We start from the raw sequence: 21,259 nt of genomic DNA, 5'->3' as shown, positions 1-21,259 counted from the left end.
TTATTAGAGGCGCAGGGTCGGGGGTCTGGGACTTGCACCTTGTTATTAGCACCAAAAAAAGAAGGTGGTCCTCCAGCGGCAAATATCCACTATATAAATTGATGATCCAGTTAGAATTTTAAAGAATCGCCTTTTATTATATCAACATAATAAAATGTAAAAACTGGCCACCTGAGGGGATGGCATGTATAGAAATCGACGCGTTTCAGCAAAGTGCCTTAACCATGGTGTGCGTCAGAGCATACTGAACAGGATTCTGTTATACTTCACCCACTCCCAACACAGGCGAGTTGTATAGGGACTGGATAATTGCAACAAAATGTAACCCTATATGATGGGGTTGGAAAGTACAAACAGGCTGCACAGACAAATAATGGAAAACAGCAAAGGAAAAAACACTGATAAAAACAAAACATTATGTACAGATAATGTTTAATCAGAAAAGGGAAAAGTTAGATACACAAATATATAATCTAGTTATACTGTGAAATTAAATCTTGTCTGGAATTCATACCATTGGGACTCTAGTTTGAAGCTTGAAAACCCAAAAAGATTCTCGGTTGAGAATCTCTTTAGATCTCCTCCTCTCTTCGGTCTGAACACTTTCAATGCCACAAAAATTAAAGGAGTTGGTATTACCCTGATGGACATAGGATAAAAATGTTTAGAGACGGTGGGAGTACGGTATTAGCTGTAACGGTATTAACGGCATCTGACAAATGCCTCATAATTAGTTATGAGCGAGTGTACTCATTGCTTGGTTTTTCTCGAGCACGCTCAGGTGACCTCCGAGTATTTATGACAGCTCAGAGATTTAGTTTTCATCGTGGCAGCTGAATGATTTACAGCTACTAGCCAGGCTGAGTACATGTGGGGGTTGCCAGGTTGCTAGGGAATCCCCACATGTAATCAAGCTGTCTAGTAGCTGTAAATCATTCAGGTGAGGCGATTAAAACTAAATCTCCGAGCAGTCAAATACTCGGAGGACACCTGAGCGTGCTGGGGAAAACCCGAGCAAGGAGCACACTCGCTCATCACTACTCAATCAATTCCTTGAGCGGTCCTGTAGTACAGCCGATGTATTATATGTTACTCTCCTCACATATGACAAAGTAAATCACTCCTGCTGTATTGCAATTGATGAAGTTTTTGATTGTGAAATTCAGCTTGGTAGTAATGGATTTAAATGTGTTTTCACCATTCTCAGTAGAAGGCCGTGGTCACACTAGCATAGAATACAGGCGAGTGCTATGCGAGAAAACATCACATAGTACTCGGACCAGTGTTCATCTTAGGGACAGCTCACATCTCCGTATTTTTTTCCTCAGGCGTATTCGATGTGCGTGAGAAATCGAAGCATGCTGCAATTATACGCGTCCGAGACTCGCCAATGTAAGTCTATGGGTGCGAGAAACTCGGACACCACATGGACAATCCGTGTGACTTGCGAGAAATACGCACATATTTTCTACATTTCAGCCCATTGAGCCATTAAACTCTGTGGGGAGAAGCAGTGAGAAATGTAAAGCCATACGGATGCATAGGTGTGAGGAAATTGCATTATCGCATTGCAAATGCATTACACAGGGATGACGATACGGAGAACACATGTGCGACTCAGTAGGGAGACTGACCAATTTTTCACACTTTTAGTGTGATGACGGCCTAAGCACAAGCCTTACATATAGTGTGCCCACACTTCTAAAAATCTTTAAGGGAGAGCCATGTAGAATGTGGTATAGATTGATTCATTGAGAAATAAGAAGGTGAGAGGAAGCTACCTAGTGTAGATGACTTTCTGGCAAAAAAAGCTAATATCTGATTTATTGAGGACCTCAGACATTTGGTTATCTTCATTCAGTATAGGTGAAGACGGAAGGAAAAAAAAAAAAAATGAACTGTGTGGTCCAATAGACAAAAATAAAATCAATAAATAATATGGTACAAAATTTAATGAAGACAGAAAGGGGAAGCAAAGGATAATAACACGGTATTAACACCACAACGTGTGTACCTGCCCATTATACAAATGACCATAAAGAAAACCGTGAAAACTGACATCAATTAAAACGTGATACAACTATAAAGATGATAGGTGCACTCAAAAATGTATATAGGTAGATGTATATACACGTACACTTGTGTACTTGCAGATTATAATAGCATATATAATTAAATATAATCATGAAATCTCTAAAATATATCCTGCAAAGAATAAAGAGAGGGCACCAAATATAAATTACAACAAGATACATGTGTGTCTGTTTAAAGGTAAACATAATAGAATGTCAGCATGACATACCTGGTAATGAACTGAACAGGCACAAAAAAAAATAAAAATCAATAAGACTCCAAAAGTGCAGCGGCATCAGGTACAAAATAGCAATAAAGTGCATGTGCAGTGGACATGTCAACTTATAAGACCGCAATTGGTAATCTAATCATGATGAAAAAGATATACAGTATGTATCTTTTTCATCATGATTAGATTACCCATTGCGGTCTTATAAGTTGACTTGTCCACTGCACATGCACTTTATTGCTATTTTGTATATAAGAGCATAACGGCATCATCACCAGAAATATATGGGCATCAACGCCAGAAATAGCAAAAAATATTCAGCTGAAGTTTGCATAGCATCACAAAGCAACGCCCTCATGTATTAATGTAAACCTATATATAAGAACATGGGGGCATAGTCGCCAGAAATAACAAAAATTGAATCACGTTCCTCTCCCACCCCCCTCGCTCCTTCCTCAGAGTTCAGCAAAGAGGTTGACATCTGAGAAAGAGTCAGGGGAAATGTCCAATTGTGCACATTTATATTTGTCATTATTGATAAAGAATTTTCTCCATTTTAATTTCCTTAGGAACAAATTAATCTTAACGATTTAGGACTCAAATTCACATAGGAGGATTCCTTTTTTGGATGTCTATATTTCGAGATGTCCAGATGGGCACCTCGAGACATCCATATTTCGTAAGCCAACGGCATCCAATAGCCTACTCAGATGGGAGAGTTACCATGCGTTTAGCTTGAAAAAGGGGGATCCCTAAAGGGCAATTTCTAAGACTGAGAAGAAATTACTCAATTAGATTTTGAATCCAAATCTAATAACCTTAAGAAAAGGTTTAGAGATCGTGGATACCCCGAAAATATAGTTAATGAGGGATACAGGCATGCGGCTGGCCGTAATCGGTGTGAACTACTTATTCCCAAAACCAACAATGAGGAAGACCAAATTACACAAGTGATTGGAACTTTTGATGACCAGAACAACAAGGTCATGGGGATCCTTAGGAGATACTGGGGGGTTCTCAATGCAGACCCAGATATCGGTAGTGTCATTCCATCCCAGCCTAGTGTCACATTCAGGAAGGGTAAATCTGTTCGTGATTTTGTATCCCATAGCCATTACAGCGCTCCAAAACCGTTGGGTACATGGTTGGATCACAGCAATCTGGAACGTTTAGATATGGTTCATGCAGTTTCTGTAAATATGTGAAACCCAGTAAAACCTTCACTAGTGCTGTGACGGGCAGGATTTACAAGAATAGACATTTTGCGAATTGCAAGACAGTAGGGGTGGTGTATATCTACCTGTACTTGCCCCCTTGATTATGTGGGGGAAGACAAAACGACAACTAAGGGTCAGAATTTGAGAACATATTGGGGACATCACCCATAAAAGAGATACCCCTCTAGCTCGTCATGTCAATGATGTACACCTGGGAGATCTTAAATCGATCTCCTTTAGGGTAATTGAAACTGTGGTACAGTCAGAGAGACAAGGAGATTGGGACAAGAGGATCACCCAGAGGGAGACTAGATGGATATTCTGGATGGAGTCAACAAGTCCGGGGGGCCTTAATGAGCAACTTAATTTTGGTTGCTTCATCTGATTTGATTAACTTTGTCAAAAAACATTTTCTGCCTTTTTCACATTGGTCCTTACAGACCATGATAGATTGACCATTATGTTTCCCATTTTGGTGCCTTTTATATTTTATATTTATTTTAGAACCATACCTTTGTCTTTGATGGTTCTGTGAGCGGTTCCATTATAGTGGGTCACTAAGCTATGCGGGATTTGAGCATGCCTCATTTTTTATTTTATTACTAACATTAATGAGGTATAGTGATTTGCTTAGTTATATATTATAGATACCACCTATTTATGCTAAACAAATATCTTGTATTAAAAGTTTCTATTATTGCCATTATTTTTTATACTATCTATAAGCCCAAGTAATTGGTTATGTGCTGCTGTCATGTATATATAGCGCACATTCTAATATAGCGTGTTATGGGAGGTGATGCATTCTAGCACAGCGCTATGCTTGGGGAGCGCATTGTGCGTTTCACCTACATTGGAAGTGATGCGACGCTGTGCGCTTCAATAGTGCGTCACATGCTGTGCTGATCGTGGAGCGCACTTAGCGTTCCACTGCTAGCGGAAGTGATTGTTATACTTCCGGGGTCACCGGGTATTTACCGCTGTGAACAGCATGTTACAGGATCCATTACCATCGGACTATGTGCAGGGTCCTCATTTTCTAGCTGACCGTCGCCTATCATTGGCATTCCCCTGATGAACCCCGTGGGATCGCCTAAGGAGGGAAACACGTCGGAAGGGACACTAATCCCTTAAGATAAGTGTATTATGAGAAACACACTGGTGCTGCTTGATGTGCTGATATTTATTTGCTCTGTTGACATCACCGTTCACTGATTGGGATGACTATCCTGATGATATCCCTGGCAATGATGCCTGTATGTCTGCACATGGTCTCATCTTTTATATATGACAATATGCAAAAGGGACTTAATTTTTGTTTTTTCTGGCGATGATGCCCCCATGTTCTTATATATAGGTATACATTAATACATGAGTGCATTTTCTGTGTGATACTATGCAAACTTCAGCTGAATATTTTTTGCCATTTCTGGCGTTTATGCCCATATATAGGTCTACTCAACATCTTTGTTTTGTTCTCTGGCGATGATGCCGTTGTATTTTATAAACTCTACTATCACAAAATACTGTGTGATACACAGATAAATGCACAGATTATTCTATGCAGAATAAGACTATTATCTATTGAACTTCAGTCGGGTTTAAAACATTATAGATAATCTGTGGTCAGTATCTACACCAATTACTGTATCATCTAAGAATCAGCATATCACTGAGCAGAAGCAATGATTAACAATAACTAACAGACAATTGTGGCAATATTTGCTGATCTGCATCATTTACTCTCTTATATCTAGACACCATCAATAGTCAGGATATTAAGGAGATACCCATTTGATATACTCCATAGAATCTTTTGCACTTGTATATTAAATTATTTACTAACAGAACTTTTATTTTCATTTTTTTTGGTGCTTGGTGGTGGCTTTTTTAGTTGGGACACCTTTTCAGGGACTCTTAGGGTCAGCCTACGTTGAGCAGGGGCGCCATATCATATCCCAGGGTGCCAACCTCCACTGCTACAAAGGGACTCTATTAGGGAAAAGCAACTCTATCCTCCCTAGTCCATTTTCCTGTAACTATGTAATACACATATATTCTGCATAGGAAGTTAGGCTGTATTACCAAGTGTTTGACCACACTATAAGGTATCCCACCAATTTTTGTGTGTGTTTTTTTTCTATGAGATTTTAATCATTATAATTAAAAGTTATTGTTTTAGGTCTTTTGTAATTTGTTGGTTCTCGTACTTAGCATTACCTCTGGAACCATGGAAGGTATTAACACCACACTGCATACACAAAGAAACCTAGACTCAGTCTATGTTTTGGGGAGAAGATGTTCCCCGTAATGTATCTGCCTCATTGTCTGTAGTTGGATAGGTAACTAATCCCTGGTTCCAGCTAAATACAAGGCGACCTTAGTTACAAATGCGGGGGTGGGAGTATGATTCAGAAGTTGGAAATGTTGTTACCAAGAGGGTGACTGATATCCCTCATTCAAACCCCATTCCCAACGATGGGTTGTGGGTCAGTCTTCAACACAATGGAGCAAATACCTGTGGTGAGGACAATAATTGCTTCTGTATATACCCTCATGATCGAACCTTGGATAATGAGACAGTGTACCAAGATGGTGTTGAAGTCTGTAAAACCATCCATCGGTAAAATAGTAAGGAAAGAATGGGGTAAATGTACATTTGGTATAAATGGAAAACAAATTAATAATACTTGGTGCGCCCATAAACCTATATTGGGACTTTTAAATGTATACTAATCTATACAGACGCTGGTCACATTTGTGTTCTCCCAGAAGGAGTATTCTTAGTTTGCGGACATCGAGCCTACAGGTGGGTGAGCCCAGACATAAGATGGGTTTGCACTCTTGCCAAGCTAACCCCAGCCATTTTCATAGTTCCTCATAGTAAAATAGACAGCAGCAGTCCCAATTCACACCTTGTATAGAAGGGTTGCAGACAATAAGCCCTGTCCAAATGGTAGGCCACATTTAGTAGAAATAAAATATTCAGTAGTATGCTAATATATCCCTTCATAACACAAATGAAGGAAAAGCTAGTGGAAGCTACCGACTACCTGGATGATCAGATTTTCCAGGTTCTTTATGAAACTAATACAGAGACAATTAATCATAGTTACTAACCAACACACTATAGTATTATTATTTATTATTATAGCGCCATTTTTTCCATGGCGCTTTACATGTGAGGAGGGGTACAATAAATAATAAAACAAGTACAATAATCTTGAACAATACAAGTCACAACTGGTACAGGAGGAGAGAGGACCCTGCCCGCGAAGGCTCACAATCTACAAGCACTAGATTACCTGACAGCAAAAGAAGGAATGGGTCAAAATTGATTCTACCTGTTGCAATTTTATTGACCCCACAAGCAATCTCCAGGTCAGGGCCAGCATAGACTAAATATGTGAACTTGGAGACCAATTGTTAAAGCAACACAGTGCAACAGAGATTCCTGGTGGGGCAACACATGCTACTTTTTAAATCCAGCCAACTGGTTTAGTGGCCTAGCGGGATTGTAAGAAAAGAATCTAAGGCTGAAACCTCTATAGTGTATCATAGACCCCAGATAACCACTGCTGGTGGGGGAAGTGAATGTCCACACTGAGGGTGGATTGGCAAAGCAGGTAAGAAGCCCCCTTGTGGGTACTAGACCCATGAGACAGTAGCTCCTTTGTGGACACCAACTAACCCTGTGGCAAAAGGTTATACCATTTACAAAAGGGGGAAATGGATATAAAAGTTAATGTTTGTCCTTTTGCTAGAATTTGTTTTTACATTGTCGTAGCCTTATCGTCTCTGATTCAAGGATTTTATACTTATCTCATAAGCAATGTTTTTAAGAGTCTGTAAAAACATGTTTTGGTACATGGCAAGTAAAGTAATCAATACATGGTTTACAGGGGGCTACATGAGTCACATTGCTGTAAATAGTATAAAATACTGCATTCTTGTGTGAATAAACAGAAAAGTGACTTGCTCACAACCAGTGTGCATTCTTTTCTCCAAGTGCTCATTATTTGGGGCCTAATTTCTTAATTCAGCCTCTCTGGTGATCCAACATATCAAGCTTTGGGTCAGAACTAAAAATCAACAACATTTGTGACATGCTAGTGTAACACAGGTGCAGCTTTCTAAGAAAAGCAATGGCATCTGGGCAATTGTTACTGGGGACTGCGACGGCCATCAGCTTTCAGAAACCGTCTGGTGGAAAGGCACCATTTCCCTGACCAACAGATTGGAGATTAACCTCTTAGCTTTGTCATGCATAGGAGGAAAGAATCTTTTACGTGACCACAAATGCGGAATCGTGGCCTAGCTGCAGTGTTGAGAGAGGAATAAGCAAAATAACAACAAAGAAACACATAGCTGGTAGGGAAGCCGTGCAGGCTAGCCACTAGTTACAGCCATACAAACATCTAATGGGACTAAGTACAGGACCAGTCGCTACTATGAGACAATAAGGGGATATGGGTCACAAGGGCCCAGACAAAACGACCAATAAGTCCGAAGTAAACTCATGTATGTAAAAATTCAAAAAACTTTATTATTCCACAAAATTCATATAAAATAAGACATACATTACATATACAAGGTACAGGTGAGTATCAGGTGCTGCAAGGTGTGCCTCTACACCGCATTTTAATAAAAACAAACAAATAAAGGACGCACGGAGCCCAAGACGCACACACCCATATTAATCAAAGCATGTGCCAATTGGAACCTAATAGATGAATCAGTCAATATATTTATACTACACATCTTGGACTATACAAAGCCTCAATCGGACTTGAAAACAAGTCCCACTAGTGCGAGCAAGAAAATAGCTGTCCAATGCAGTATAGCCATTAGGGGCAAAAACAAAGTCCAATTTACCTTAGGTGGAAAGCTGGGTGGAATGTCCACAGGATCCGTGCGTCCTCCCCGACGCACGTTTCGGTTATTACACCTTCCTCAGGGAAGGTGAGGAAGGTGTAATAACCGAAACGTGCGTCGGGGAGGACGCACGGATCCTGTGGACATTCCACCCAGCTTTCCACCTAAGGTAAATTGGACTTTGTTTTTGCCCCTAATGGCTATACTGCATTGGACAGCTATTTTCTTGCTCGCACTAGTGGGACTTGTTTTCAAGTCCGATTGAGGCTTTGTATAGTCCAAGATGTGTAGTATAAATATATTGACTGATTCATCTATTAGGTTCCAATTGGCACATGCTTTGATTAATATGGGTGTGTGCGTCTTGGGCTCCGTGCGTCCTTTATTTGTTTGTTTTTATTAATATGCGGTGTTGAGGCACACCTTGCAGCACCTGATACTCACCTGTACCTTGTATATGTAATGTATGTCTTATTTTATATGAATTTTGTGGAATAATAAAGTTTTTTGAATTTTTACATACATGAGTTTACTTCGGACTTATTGGTCGTTTTGTCTGGGCCCTTGTGACCCATATCCCCTTAGTGTTGAGAGAGGGCAGAGTACGGTGAACCTGACAAACTGCTGGACCAAGAGAGAGGTGCAGGCAGAAATATTACAGAGGATTGAGAAAAATTGTGATGTGCTCGTTCTCTATAAATGGTAACAAAAAAGCAGGCATGTCCAATTGGGTTACAGCTGACGGTGGGTTCTCAGTCAGTGTGACTGAAGTGGGTAAAGAACCCGAGGTTCTGTGGTCGAAGACCTGCATCTCAATAGTTAGAATGGTAACATGAGGAGGAAGAAGCAGCAGATGCGATTGATGGGGTCAGCTGGTTTGCATTTTTGAGCAGTGAGATTCCCACAGTAAGGCATGTTAATAGCGCATTTGAAGGTTTATACATATAGTAGTCAAATTATTGCACTTTTTACCTCAAACCATTTTTTTTGCAAAGTTGGCAGATTATGTGAGTTGGCTCATCCTTTGCAGTGTCAAAAAAGGCCCAGACTAGGCAACCCTTGCCACCCCTGTGAGCTGCAGACCCGAGAATGCTGCTGGTCACAGCCACAGTTGTGGCTGAGGATGCATTGCTTATCGTGGCTGTATCACTTCGTGTCTGCGACATACGGTGCAATGTAACCTAGTCTTCCTCCTCAGATGACCTACTCAGCTGTGTGCCTCTATAATCATGCCAACTGGGATCTAACACATCATAATCCTCTGTGATATCACATTCCTCACCCTTGGAGTCACCTACCTCCTCTTCTTGCCCCGACAGCACAGTAAAGTCTGCGTGAGCCTCTGATATCTGAGTCTCATCAGGATCACCTCCCCCCAGGGGTTAACGTTTGATGACGAGGGTCAGGATGCTGTTCGGACCCTACGTCATCATGCCCTGTATCCAAGCTAAAAAATATTTATGCATCAGTGCAGATTTCCTAATAATAATAAATATTTAATTATATAGCGCCAACATATTCAGCAGTGCTTTACAGTTTAACAGTTTCAAATGTGTCATAAGTAACAGTGTTAACAATACAATAATTAAAGCAAAATAATACGACCATGCTCGTGAGAGCTTACAATCTACAATGAGGTGGGGGAGATACAAAGTGCAGGTGTGCATTTACAATGACGTATTTCCAATGATGATCCAGCCATTTTCAGGGGATGGGGATAGATGGAAGTTGTGATTGGGCTACTGTCATGGGACAGTAATGGGTAAACAGGAGATGAGGAATCTGGGCCCCTAAACTGCCCCTCAGGCTAGGGGGAGCCCTGTCTTTCCTTAACTTGGGGGTACCCTTGAAGGTAGGGAGGCCCAAGTCACCGACCTGTCCCTATCTCCTGTTAAACCCTGAGCTAAACCCCCACCCCAGGAGGTGAACAAAGTAAACAGCACCACAAAGCAAATAAACAGGAGGACAAAATAAAAAAAAGGTGAATGCACAAACTACAAAGGGACAAGGTAACAAAATCAGTACTTAGCTTATGCACACCGCTGCTAAACTCTACACCACAAATAGTACAGCAAAAGAGCTCCAAACACCAGACTTGAAACACCAGGGAGCTGCTCCTGCTATGTTGTTCCCCAGAAAGGACCTGTATCACCAACAGTCAGCTGATGCACCAGGTGACCTTTTAAAGGATGTGGGCATGGTCACATCAGCTTACACAGCAACACTGCAGTAACACCAGGGTGCCAGAGAGTAAAAGCTGCATTTAACCCCCAATGGCCTGAAAGGAAAAAAGTTTTAATGTGTGTGGAACCAGAGCTGCCACAAATCCAAAAATGGATCGTGACAGTACCCCCCTTTCAATGAGGGGCCTCTGGACCCTACTAGCAAACATCATAAGGTGAGGATGCCTCGATACACCAGAGTTCACCTTGGCCATCACCTTACCCTTAGGTTTATGGTGAACGCAGTATGATGGAGATAATGTAGAAGGCACAAATCTCCAGAGCGCTGACCTGTGGATTGAGTTGTATGCAGGCATTACTGGGGGTAACTCCAGCTGGTAAGTTCCTGGACTGAGAATGGCTGACACTCGATATGGCCCGATTACCCTCGAACTCCAGATTCGAGCACCATACTTCCACCTGATGTCTTTGGTGGACACCCATATGTATTGATTCAAACAAAGGTCTGGACCTGAACATTTATTTCCACACATGTGCCTGCCACAAGATGGTGAACTCTTCAGAACCGACAAAAGAGGCATCCCCCTGTGTCAAACTCACACCCCCACTATGCACAGAGGGAACCACCACCCTCTGACCTCTCCTCCCAAGAGGTATCTGACACACCGGGTTAGCATACAGTATAGTGAGGATAGAGTTTTGCTCCTACTCCCTGGCAGCACCTCTGCTGCCTCCACTGGAGAAGGGGTAGGTTGTAGAAGGACAGCAGAGATCATAGCTCCCAGGCAGCAGTCCTTACATGACTGACCCCAGCTGACCACTTCCCTTGACCGCCAATCTATGACCGGGTTGTATTTTTTCTTAGGGAATCCTAAGACTATGGGAGTTGACATACCCTCTAAGATGTAGCATGACAGGGACTCTTCATGACAAGCCCCTATACGCAGATATATATTGTCTACTACTTGGGTAACGTTCCCCTGGCTGAGTGGTACAGAGTCAATGGCCTGGACGCTTAGGGGTTTCGCTAGGATCCTACACCTCATGCCATGGGTCTGGACAAAGTGAGCATCCACCAGACTGACACCTGCTCCACTGTCCACAAGCACCGGAATTGTCTCAACCACCACTTCAGCAGGGTGCACTGAGATGAGAAGATGGAGGAAATGTACACTCCCTTGTCACCTGCCTCCACACGACCAGGGGGACGCAGTTTCTGAGTGGATGATGGTATTTTGGCATGAGCTGGGCAGACATTGATGAAATGACCAGTCTGCCCACAGTAAAAATATGCCCCCACACCATGATGAACCGCAGGCAACCCCGTTTGGGAACCAACTTCTCCCACCTTCGCTAACCTGCACCGATGTGTCCTCTTCCTTAGCAATGACTGCAGGGGGAACATTAGGTGTATGCCTCTCCCTCAAGCATCTATCCACCCGAATGGCAAGGGACATGGCTGCCTCCAATGACCTGGGGTTGGCGTACTGCACCAGAGAATCCTGTAACCTTGAGGACAGACCCTATATAAAATGGCTCCTAATGTTAGGGTCATTCCCCTGTGTATCCGTGGCCCACCTCATGAACTCTTAGCAGTACCCCTCTGCAGGCCAGCCCCCTGCTTGATCTTACGGAGTCGGGATTCTGCCAGAGACACCATCAGGAACACCAGACACCAGCGCCATTGCCACGAAACACTCGTCCACCGACCGCAAGGATGGTTAACTGGTCAGCAGGGAGAAGGCCCAGGACTGGGGATCACCCTTGAGAAAGGAGACTATAATCCCCACACGCTGTTCCTCAGTCGCTGATGAACGAGGGAGGAACCTGAAGTACAACTTGCAGGCTTCCTTGAAAACCAAATATGTATCTCTCCCTCCAGAAAACCTGTCAGTGTGAGATATCTTGGGTTTTGGTTGAGCCTGCACCTGAGCTGAGGCCCAGAAACCCAACAGCTGCTGCACCACCTCACCACTAAGAACCTTAAGCTCATCGGTGATGGAGTGGAGCATTTGGGCAAAAGCCTGCATTTGAGTCATGGCTCACCAGAAAAAAATAAAAAAAACTGTAAGGTCGGTTGGTGATAATGTCACGGGGCAATAATGAGAAAACAGGAGATGAGGAATCTGGGCCCCTAAACTGCCCCTCAGGCTAGGGGGAGCCCTGTCTTTACTTAACTTGGGGGTACCCTTGAAGGTAGGGAGGCCCAAGTCACCGACCTGTCCCTATCTCCTGTTAAACCCTGAGCTAAACCCCCAACCCCAACCCCAGGAGGTGAACAAAGTAAACAGCACCACAAAGCAAATAAACAGGGTGACACATTACCAAAAGGTGAATGCACAAACTACAAAGGGACAAGGTAACAAAAAATCAGCACTTAGCTTGAGCACACCGCTGCTACACTCCACACCACAGATAGTACAGGAAAAGAGCTCCAAACACCAGACTTGGCTGACACCAGCAAGCTGCTCCTGCTAGGTTGGTCTCCAGAAAGGACCTGTATCAAAAACAGTCAGCTGATGCACCAGGTGACCTTTTAAAGGATGTGGGCATGGTCACCAGCAACATCAGCTGACCCAGCAACACTGCAGTAACACCAGGTTGCCAGCGGGGGAAAAACTGCATTTAACCCCCAATGGCCTGAAAGGAAAAAAGTTTTAATGTGTGAGGAACCAGATCTGCCACAAATCCAAAAATGGATCGTGACAGCTACACACACACACACAAACCAAAAATGACTTTTATTAGGGAACATGATAGGCCGCTCTGAACAAGTACGTATGTATGAGGTTAAGGTGCAGTGGTTAAAGTGCAAGCATGCTACTGAAGGTTTGTAATGGTCAGCTAGACATGAAGGAGGAAGCCAATCAGCTAAATTCAAGGGGTATACATGACCTGGTTGCACTTTAACCACTGCACCTTAACCTCATTTTATGTCATCCTTATTTGATTGCTGCCACATTTAGTAGCTTGTTTTTGCACCTTACAATATGGTTTTGTCTCTTCAAGCATTCTAAAGCATGTTTTGCACTAATATTGAACATTATTTAGCACTATGCACTTTAATGTTATGTATTGTCTTTGGATATAGAGATAGCAAGCAATCTTATAACTATATATGTAGACAATTTTGCTGTGCGGAGCCATAAAGGTTTTCACATAGAGCCATAAGCTATATGGGCATCTAAATAGAGCTATATGGGAACATTATTTTCCTTATTTATGTGTTCATGCTTTATGAATGTTTTATTGAATACCAAATTTGGCTGACATATGAGTCCAAAAGCATTACTTACAAAGAGAAATATATTGAATTATATAACATTGATTAACATTCAAGAAAGCTTTGCTCCATATATAAGGTGGCCCTTTCTGAGGAACAATAGAGACATTTTTTTTTCTTTATATGCTCTGGATATTTATCCATTTTTTGAAAATGTTTATGGCATGGGTATAGTAATCCCGGTGTTCTCAGGTCCATATGTGTGTATTCATCCACCGAATCTTTTTAAACAGTTGTGTGTCGATATTTGTTAAATAATTTTTTTTTTTTTAATTTTTTACTTGGCATATGCTTCAGTTTATTTGTAGGTAGCATGTTATTTTGGAAGCGCCATTTGTGACTAGGTCATTTCTTTTTGGTTAGTGCAGTGGCGGGAACTCGACACTTAAAAACAAGTACTTTGAATTGGATCCTATAATGGGTAGCCAGTGTAACGACTGGTGAAGAGAAGCTGCATCTGAATACCGATTAGCCAGGTAGATGACCCTGGCTGCTGCATTAAGTGTAGACCGAAGAGGGGAAAGTCGAGTAACGAGGAGGCCAATTAATAAAGCATTACAGTAGTCCAGGCTGGAGTGGATCAGGGCGACAGTGAGGGTTTTTGTTGTTTCCATGGTGAGAAAAGGGTGGATTTTAGAAATGTTCTTTAGGTGTAAGCGGCAAGAGATTGTATATGGAAAGTGAAGGAGAGATTGGAGTCAAACATGACACCCAGACAGCGAGCCTGCTGCCGTGGTGTTATTATGGTGCCACCCACGGAGAGGGAAATGTCAGGTTTACGGAGGTTAGTAGATAGTGGGAGCAGAAGAAGTTCAGTTTTGGAGAGGTTGAGTTTCAGATAGAGAGCGGACATGATGTCGGAGACTGCGGACAGACAGTCACTGGCGTTCTGTAGTACAGCGGGGGTAAGGTCAGGGGATGATGTATATACAGTTAGGTCCATATATATTTGGACAGAGACAACATTTTGCTAATTTTGGTTACAGACATTACCACAATGAATTTTAAACAAAACAATTCAGATGCAGTTGAAGTTCAGACTTTCAGCTTTCATTTGAGGGTATCCGCATTAAAATTGGATGAAGGGTTTAGGAGTTTCAGCTCCTTAACATGTGCCACCCTGTTTTTAAAGGGACGAAAAGTAATTGGACAATTGACTCCAAGGCTATTTCATGGGCAGGTGTGGGCAATCCCTTCGTTATGTCATTCTCAATTAAGTAGATAAAGGGCCTGGAGTTGATTTGAGGTGTGGTGTTTGCATTTGGAAGGTTTTGCTGTGAAGTAAACATGCAGTCAAAGGATCTCTCCATGCAGGTGAATCAAGCCATCCTTAAGCTGCGAAAACAGAAAAAACCCATCCGAGAAATTGCTACAATATTAGGAGTGGCAAAATCTACAGTTTGGTACATCCTGAGAAAGAAAGAAAGCACTGGTGAACTCATCAATGCAAAAAGACCTGGGCGTCCACAGAAGACAACAGTGGTGGATGATCGCAGAATAATCTCCTTGGTGAAGAGAAACCCCTTCACAACAGCCAACCAAGTGAACAACACCCTCCAGGAGGTCGACGTATCAATATCCAAATCTACCATAAAGAGAAGACTGCATGAAAGTAAATACAGAGGGTTCACTGCACGGTGCAAGCCACTCATAAGCATCAAGAATAAAAAGGCTAGACTGAACTTTGCTAAAAAACATCTAGAAAAGCCAGCACAGTTCTGGAAGATCATTCTTTGGACAGATGAAACCAAGATCAACCTCTACCAGAATGATGGAAAGAGAAAAGTATGGCGAAGGCGTGGTACAGCTCATGATCCAAAGCATACCACATCATCTGTAAAACACAGCGGAGGCAGTGTGATGGCTTGGGCATGCATGGCTGCCAGTGGCACTGGGTCACTAGTGTTTATTGATGATGTGACACAGGACAGAAGCAGCCGAATGAATTCTGAGGTATTCAGAGCCGCCATACTGTGTGCTCAGATCCAGCCAAATGCAGCCAAACTGATTGGTTGTCGTTTCATACTACAGATGGACAATGACCCAAAACATAAAGCCAAAGCAACCCAGGAGTTTATTAAAGCAAAGAAGTGGAATATTCTTGAATGGCCAAGTCAGTCACCTGATCTCAACCCAATTGAGCATGCATTTCACTTGTTAAAGAGTAAACTTCAGACAGAAAGACCCACAAACAAACAGCAACTGAAAACCACCGCAGTGAAGGCCTGGCAGAGCATCAAAAAGGAGGAAACACAGCGTCTGGTGATGTCCATGAGTTCAAGACTTCAGGCAGTCATTGCCAACAGAGGGTTTTCACCCAAGTACTAGAAATGAACATTTTATTTACAATTATTGAATCTGTCCAATTACTTTTGGTCCCTTTAAAAACAGGGTGGCACATGTTAAGGAGTTGAAACTCCTAAACTCTTCATCCAATTTTAATGTGGATACCCTCAAATGAAAGCTGAAAGTCTGAACTTCAACTGCATCTGAATTGTTTTGTTTAAAATTCATTGTGGTAATGTTTATAACCAAAATTGGAAAAATGTTGTCTCTGTCCAAATATATATGGACCTAACTGTAGTTGTGTGTCATCGGCATAAAGATGGTACTGAAAGCCAAATCTGCTGATGGTTTGTCCAATTGGGGCCATGTAGAGAGACAAGAGAAGGGGGCCAAGGACTGAGCCCTAAGGTATCCCAACAGTGAGAGGAAGAGGAGATGAAGTGGAGCCAGTTAACAGAACGCTGAAAGAGCGGTCAGAAAGATAGGAAGAGAACCAGGAGAGAGCAGTGTCCTTAATGCCTAGTGACTGGAGCCTAGAGAGTAGGATAGGGTGGTCAACAGTGTCAAAAGCTGCCGAGGTTGAGAAGAGTGAGCAGAGAGTGGTCACCTTTACACTTTGCTGTCAGAAGGTCATTGGTCACTTTGATGAGTGCAGTTTCTGTCGAGTGTAGGAGGTGGAAGCCGAACTGTGAAGGGTCTAGGAGGGAGTGAGGAGGTATCGATAAGGCAGGAGTAGACCAGGCGCTCCAAGAGTTTAGAGATGAAGGGGAGGTTGGAGACTGGTCTGTAGTTATGTGTGCAGGATGAATCGAGAAAGGGTTCCTTTAATAATGGAGTAATGATAGAGTGTTTGAAGGAGGATGGGAAAATGCCTGAGAAGAGGGAGAGATTAAAGATTGTAGTTAAGTGAGTTGTGACAACTAGAGAGAGAGACTGGAGGAGATGAGAGGGAATGAGGTCAGTAGTGCATGTAGTCGGATGAGAAGAAGAGAGGAGCCTGGAGACTTCTTCTTATGTTATGGGATCGAATGTGGAGAGTGAGCCAGGGGAAACATAGGCAGGGATGGGAGTCACAGAACTTAATGGCTGGAAGTGGATTTCCTGATGGATATTATCTATATTCTCCATAAAAAGGGGATGGCCAGGTCATCAGCACAAATGTCTGTGATGGGGTTTGTGCTTTTGGCCTGAGGAGGGAGTGAAAGGTGTCAAAAAGTTTCTTGGGATTGTTGGATAGTGAGGAGATCAGGGTGGTGAAGTAGGTCTGTTTGGCAAGGTAAAGGGCAGAATTATAGGTTCTTAATATAAATTTGAAGTGGATGAAGTCTTCTGGTTTGCGAGTTTTCCTCCATAAGAATTCCGCACACCTAGAGCATCGCTGGAGAAATCGGGTTAGCAATGTGAGCCAGGCTGTTTTACTCTGTGCTTGGAGGTCCTCTTGACTCTGTGAAGCTTTTGAGTACACTTCTGATGACCATGGCATAGAATGTGTGAACAGCTTTTCAGACTCACCCATCTGAGGTTCTGTACAGTCAGTTGTACGGTTGGAGGAGAGTAAGGATGCGAGGGGAAGCAAGGGGAATTTGAATGCCACCTCTGTGGACTGTACTGGGTGTGATGTTGAGGTGGAGAAAGAGGAGGAGAGGCCACTTGAAGGTGCGCTTGACATCCACTCGAGTGCATGCTCTTTCTGGGCATCATCAACACGGCATACTGCTGTGAATCTGCCAAAGAAAGGTAGTGGTGTAGCTTGTCCAATAACAGAGGTTGTCAGTTTTCTTTGCATAGGACGTGACTTTGCTTCACTAGTGTTTTCACAAACATTACCACCTACACCATGTACACCTTGAACACCAAGCCTAATTACCCTTCCACTACGGCCTCCCTTTTTCCCTGTCATGTTGCTCAGATAGTGTGGTAGGAGCACAGTAATATCAACAAAAAATTTGATTTTAATGTTTGCACCACCTCTGCAAACAGCTGAAATTCAGCGACAGTAAATTAAAAGTTGTTAGTAGTGTTGAGCGATACCTTCCGATACTTGAAAGTATCGGTATCGGATAGTATCGGTCGATACCCGAAAAATATCGGATATCGCCGATACCGATACCCGATACCAATACAAGTCAATGGGACTCTCAAGTATCGGAAGGTATCCTGGATGGTTCCCAGGGTCTGAAGGAGAGGAAACTCTCCTTCAGGCCCTGGGATCCATATTCATGTAAAAAATAAAGAATTAAAATAAAAAATATGGATATACTCACCAGTCCGGCGGCCCCTGGACCTTACCGCTGTTAACCGGCAGCCTCCGTTCCTAAGAATGAGGAGTTTAGGACCTTAGATGATGTCGCGGCTGACGTCGCGGCTTGTGATTGGTCGCGTGACCGCTCATGTGACCGCTCAAGCGACCAATCACTAGCCGCGACGTCATCGCAGATCCTAAACTCCTCATTCTTAGGAACGGAGGCTGCCGGTTAACAGCGGTAAGGTCCAGGGGCCGCCGGACGGGTGAGTATATCCATATTTTTTATTTTAATTCTTTATTTTTTACATGAATATGGATCCCAGGGCCTGAAGGAGAGTCTCCTCTCCTCCAGACCCTGAGAACCATACACTGGGAACTTCCAATTCCGATTTCCGATATCACAAAAATATCGGAACTCGGTATCGGAATTCCGATACCGCAAGTATCGGCCGATACTCGATACTTACGGTATCGGAATGCTCAACACTAGTTGTAACATGACGTGCTGTATCTTGTTAGTACAGAAAAAAGAATTGTTTGAGTGTGGATGAGGCCTGTATGACAAAGAAGATATGCTGCAAACAATTTGAAAGTCATGTCCTCTACTGTATGACACTAGGAACAGAATATTTTTTGTGGCCTATGGACAGGGATGGTTTTAGACAAAGTGGAGCCCCAAAGGTTGACAATATTGCACCATCGCACAGAAACATTGATGTTGTATTTACAAGAGCTAAGTTCAGGCCGCTAAACGAAAGTGATCAACAATATTAAAGTAGTTCAACGCTTTTTTCCCATCCTCTTTAGGGTATGTGCACATTGTCAATAATTGGCAGTGCTTTGGACACAGCACATGTCCGCTGTGTCCAAAGCACTGCCAGCTACTGAACGCAGGTGAATCCACATGTGGTTACTGAACTGTGCGGATCCACGCCGTCCAATACATTGTATGGGTGAAATTTATCTTGCAGAGACTCACGTCTCCGCAAGATAAATAAACATGCTGAGGTCTGGAGAGACGTGCTGCATGTCTGTCTCCACGGGTGAGCTGCGGGCATCTGTGCACACATTGTGGGCATGGGATTTCATGAAATGCAATCCACTATGCTGTAACGTCTGGATGCTGCACAAATACACAGCATCCAACCCGCATCATTTTCTGCCTATGTGCACCTAACCTTACTCCGCCTGAGGAAGAATGATTGGTACAGATAGTCCTTGATACAGTATGATGCAGGTCTTCTATAGTACATATAGTATAATGCACTCCCCATGGTCCTTGATAGAGTATAATGCAGCCCCCCTCATAGAGTACAATGCAGCCCCCTCAGAGTATACTGCTGCCCCCTGAGAATATACTGCAACCCCCTCATAGATTATACTGCAGCCCCCCTCATAGTGTGTAGTGAAGCCCCCATCATAGAGTAACTGCAGCCCCCCTCAGAATATAATATAGCTCCCTCATAGAGCATAATGCAGCTCCCCTCAGAGTATAATGAAGCCCTTTCAGAGTAAAATGTAGCCCCCTCAGAGTATCATGCAGCTGAGTCACTCGCCAGGGCCGTGGGGTACTCAGTAACGGGTCCGGTACTTAAAGGGAATGTCACGGTGACTGCGACCCAGTCCGTGGCATGGGAGCCCAATTAAAGGGAATGTCTTTAAGGGGTTTTGTAAAGTATATGTTCGTGACGCCACCTGTGGTATTTGATCAGTAGGGACCGACGCTGCTTAAGGGGTCCTCTGGGGTGATGGTATGGCAGCTAGATGGCACAACTTCTCACTAGGTCCCAAGGGCTCCCAGGGTAGTGCACCAATGTTGTGGTGGATTGTATGGCAAAGAACGAGGACACAGGTTTTCAGTCTTTACCTGGTTTATTGATGGTAGCAGTCCTCAGTCCAGGGTACCAGCAACAGGGGTAGCTGTGGTCTAGGGAACCCCTCTCCCAGGTGAGTTCCGTAAGCCGTTCCCACCTGCACTACACAGATTGGCGAGGTCCCTGATGCTTGAAGCTTGCTGGCAAAGTCCCCTCTCTCCTGTCCTAAGACAGTTGTCTGTACTATAGGCAGTGTGAGCCGTTATCTATCATGACCCAGGCTCTCAGGTTACTGCTTCACCTTAGATTTGGTGTGGGCAATTGACATACAGTCCTATGCCCTCCGGTTCTGTCACGCGTCCTGGAGAACAATACGACCTCGAGCTCCCGATGCCCGGTTTCTGCGCTTTGGTTCTGAGCGTGTCCGGCCGCTGTTCCCCTCTGAGCCTCTTCCTCCACTGTGCTCCTTTCCTCTAAGCTCCTCCATTATTAAACCCTTCAGGTTATCTCTCTTTCCAGAGGCTGCAGCTCCCACATGGCTGCTTGGCCTACCTATCTATCCAGACATCCTTCTCCTATCTCTCCCTCCGGAGACTAACTAGCTCCTCATCCAGACAAGGATGCCTATAGATAAGGGAAGCTCCCCTGAATCCGGGTCAGAGCTCCCCCTTCTGGCCTAGATTCAGAATGTGTTGAATGTGAGTACCTTACCTGATCAAGAGAATCCTCCTTGCCTCCAAGTATGTTTTCACCCTCCCCGGAGGGAAGGCAACATCACTGTAACAACCTGTTACCTGGGGTGTTACACAGCCCCCTCAGAGTGTAGTGCAGACCCACACACAGTATAATGCAGCCCCCCATACAGTATAATTTAACATTCCCACAAACACACACATACACTATAGTGCAGTCCTCTCACACACAGTATAATGCAGCACCCCCAGAGTATATAGCAGCCCCCAGAGTATAATGCATCCCCACACGCACAGTATAATGCAGTCCCCCACAAACACACACAGTTTAGTCCAGCCCCCTAAACACAGTATAATGCAGG

The 21,259-nt window shown here is 43.5% G+C and overlaps 1 pseudogene; it reads left to right on the top strand.

The window, feature by feature from the left end:
* The first annotated feature begins 5,909 nt into the window (after window positions 1–5,909).
* LOC143804044 (serine/threonine-protein kinase SBK1-like) overlaps window positions 5,910–21,259 on the top strand; it is a 53,074-nt pseudogene continuing 37,724 nt past the window's right edge.

This window comes from Ranitomeya variabilis, chromosome 2 (genome assembly GCF_051348905.1).
Source record: "Ranitomeya variabilis isolate aRanVar5 chromosome 2, aRanVar5.hap1, whole genome shotgun sequence".
Classification (NCBI taxonomy): Eukaryota; Metazoa; Chordata; class Amphibia; order Anura; family Dendrobatidae; genus Ranitomeya; species Ranitomeya variabilis.
The sequence above is the reverse complement of the archived record's forward strand: the minus strand, read 5'-3'. Positions and strand labels throughout refer to the sequence as shown.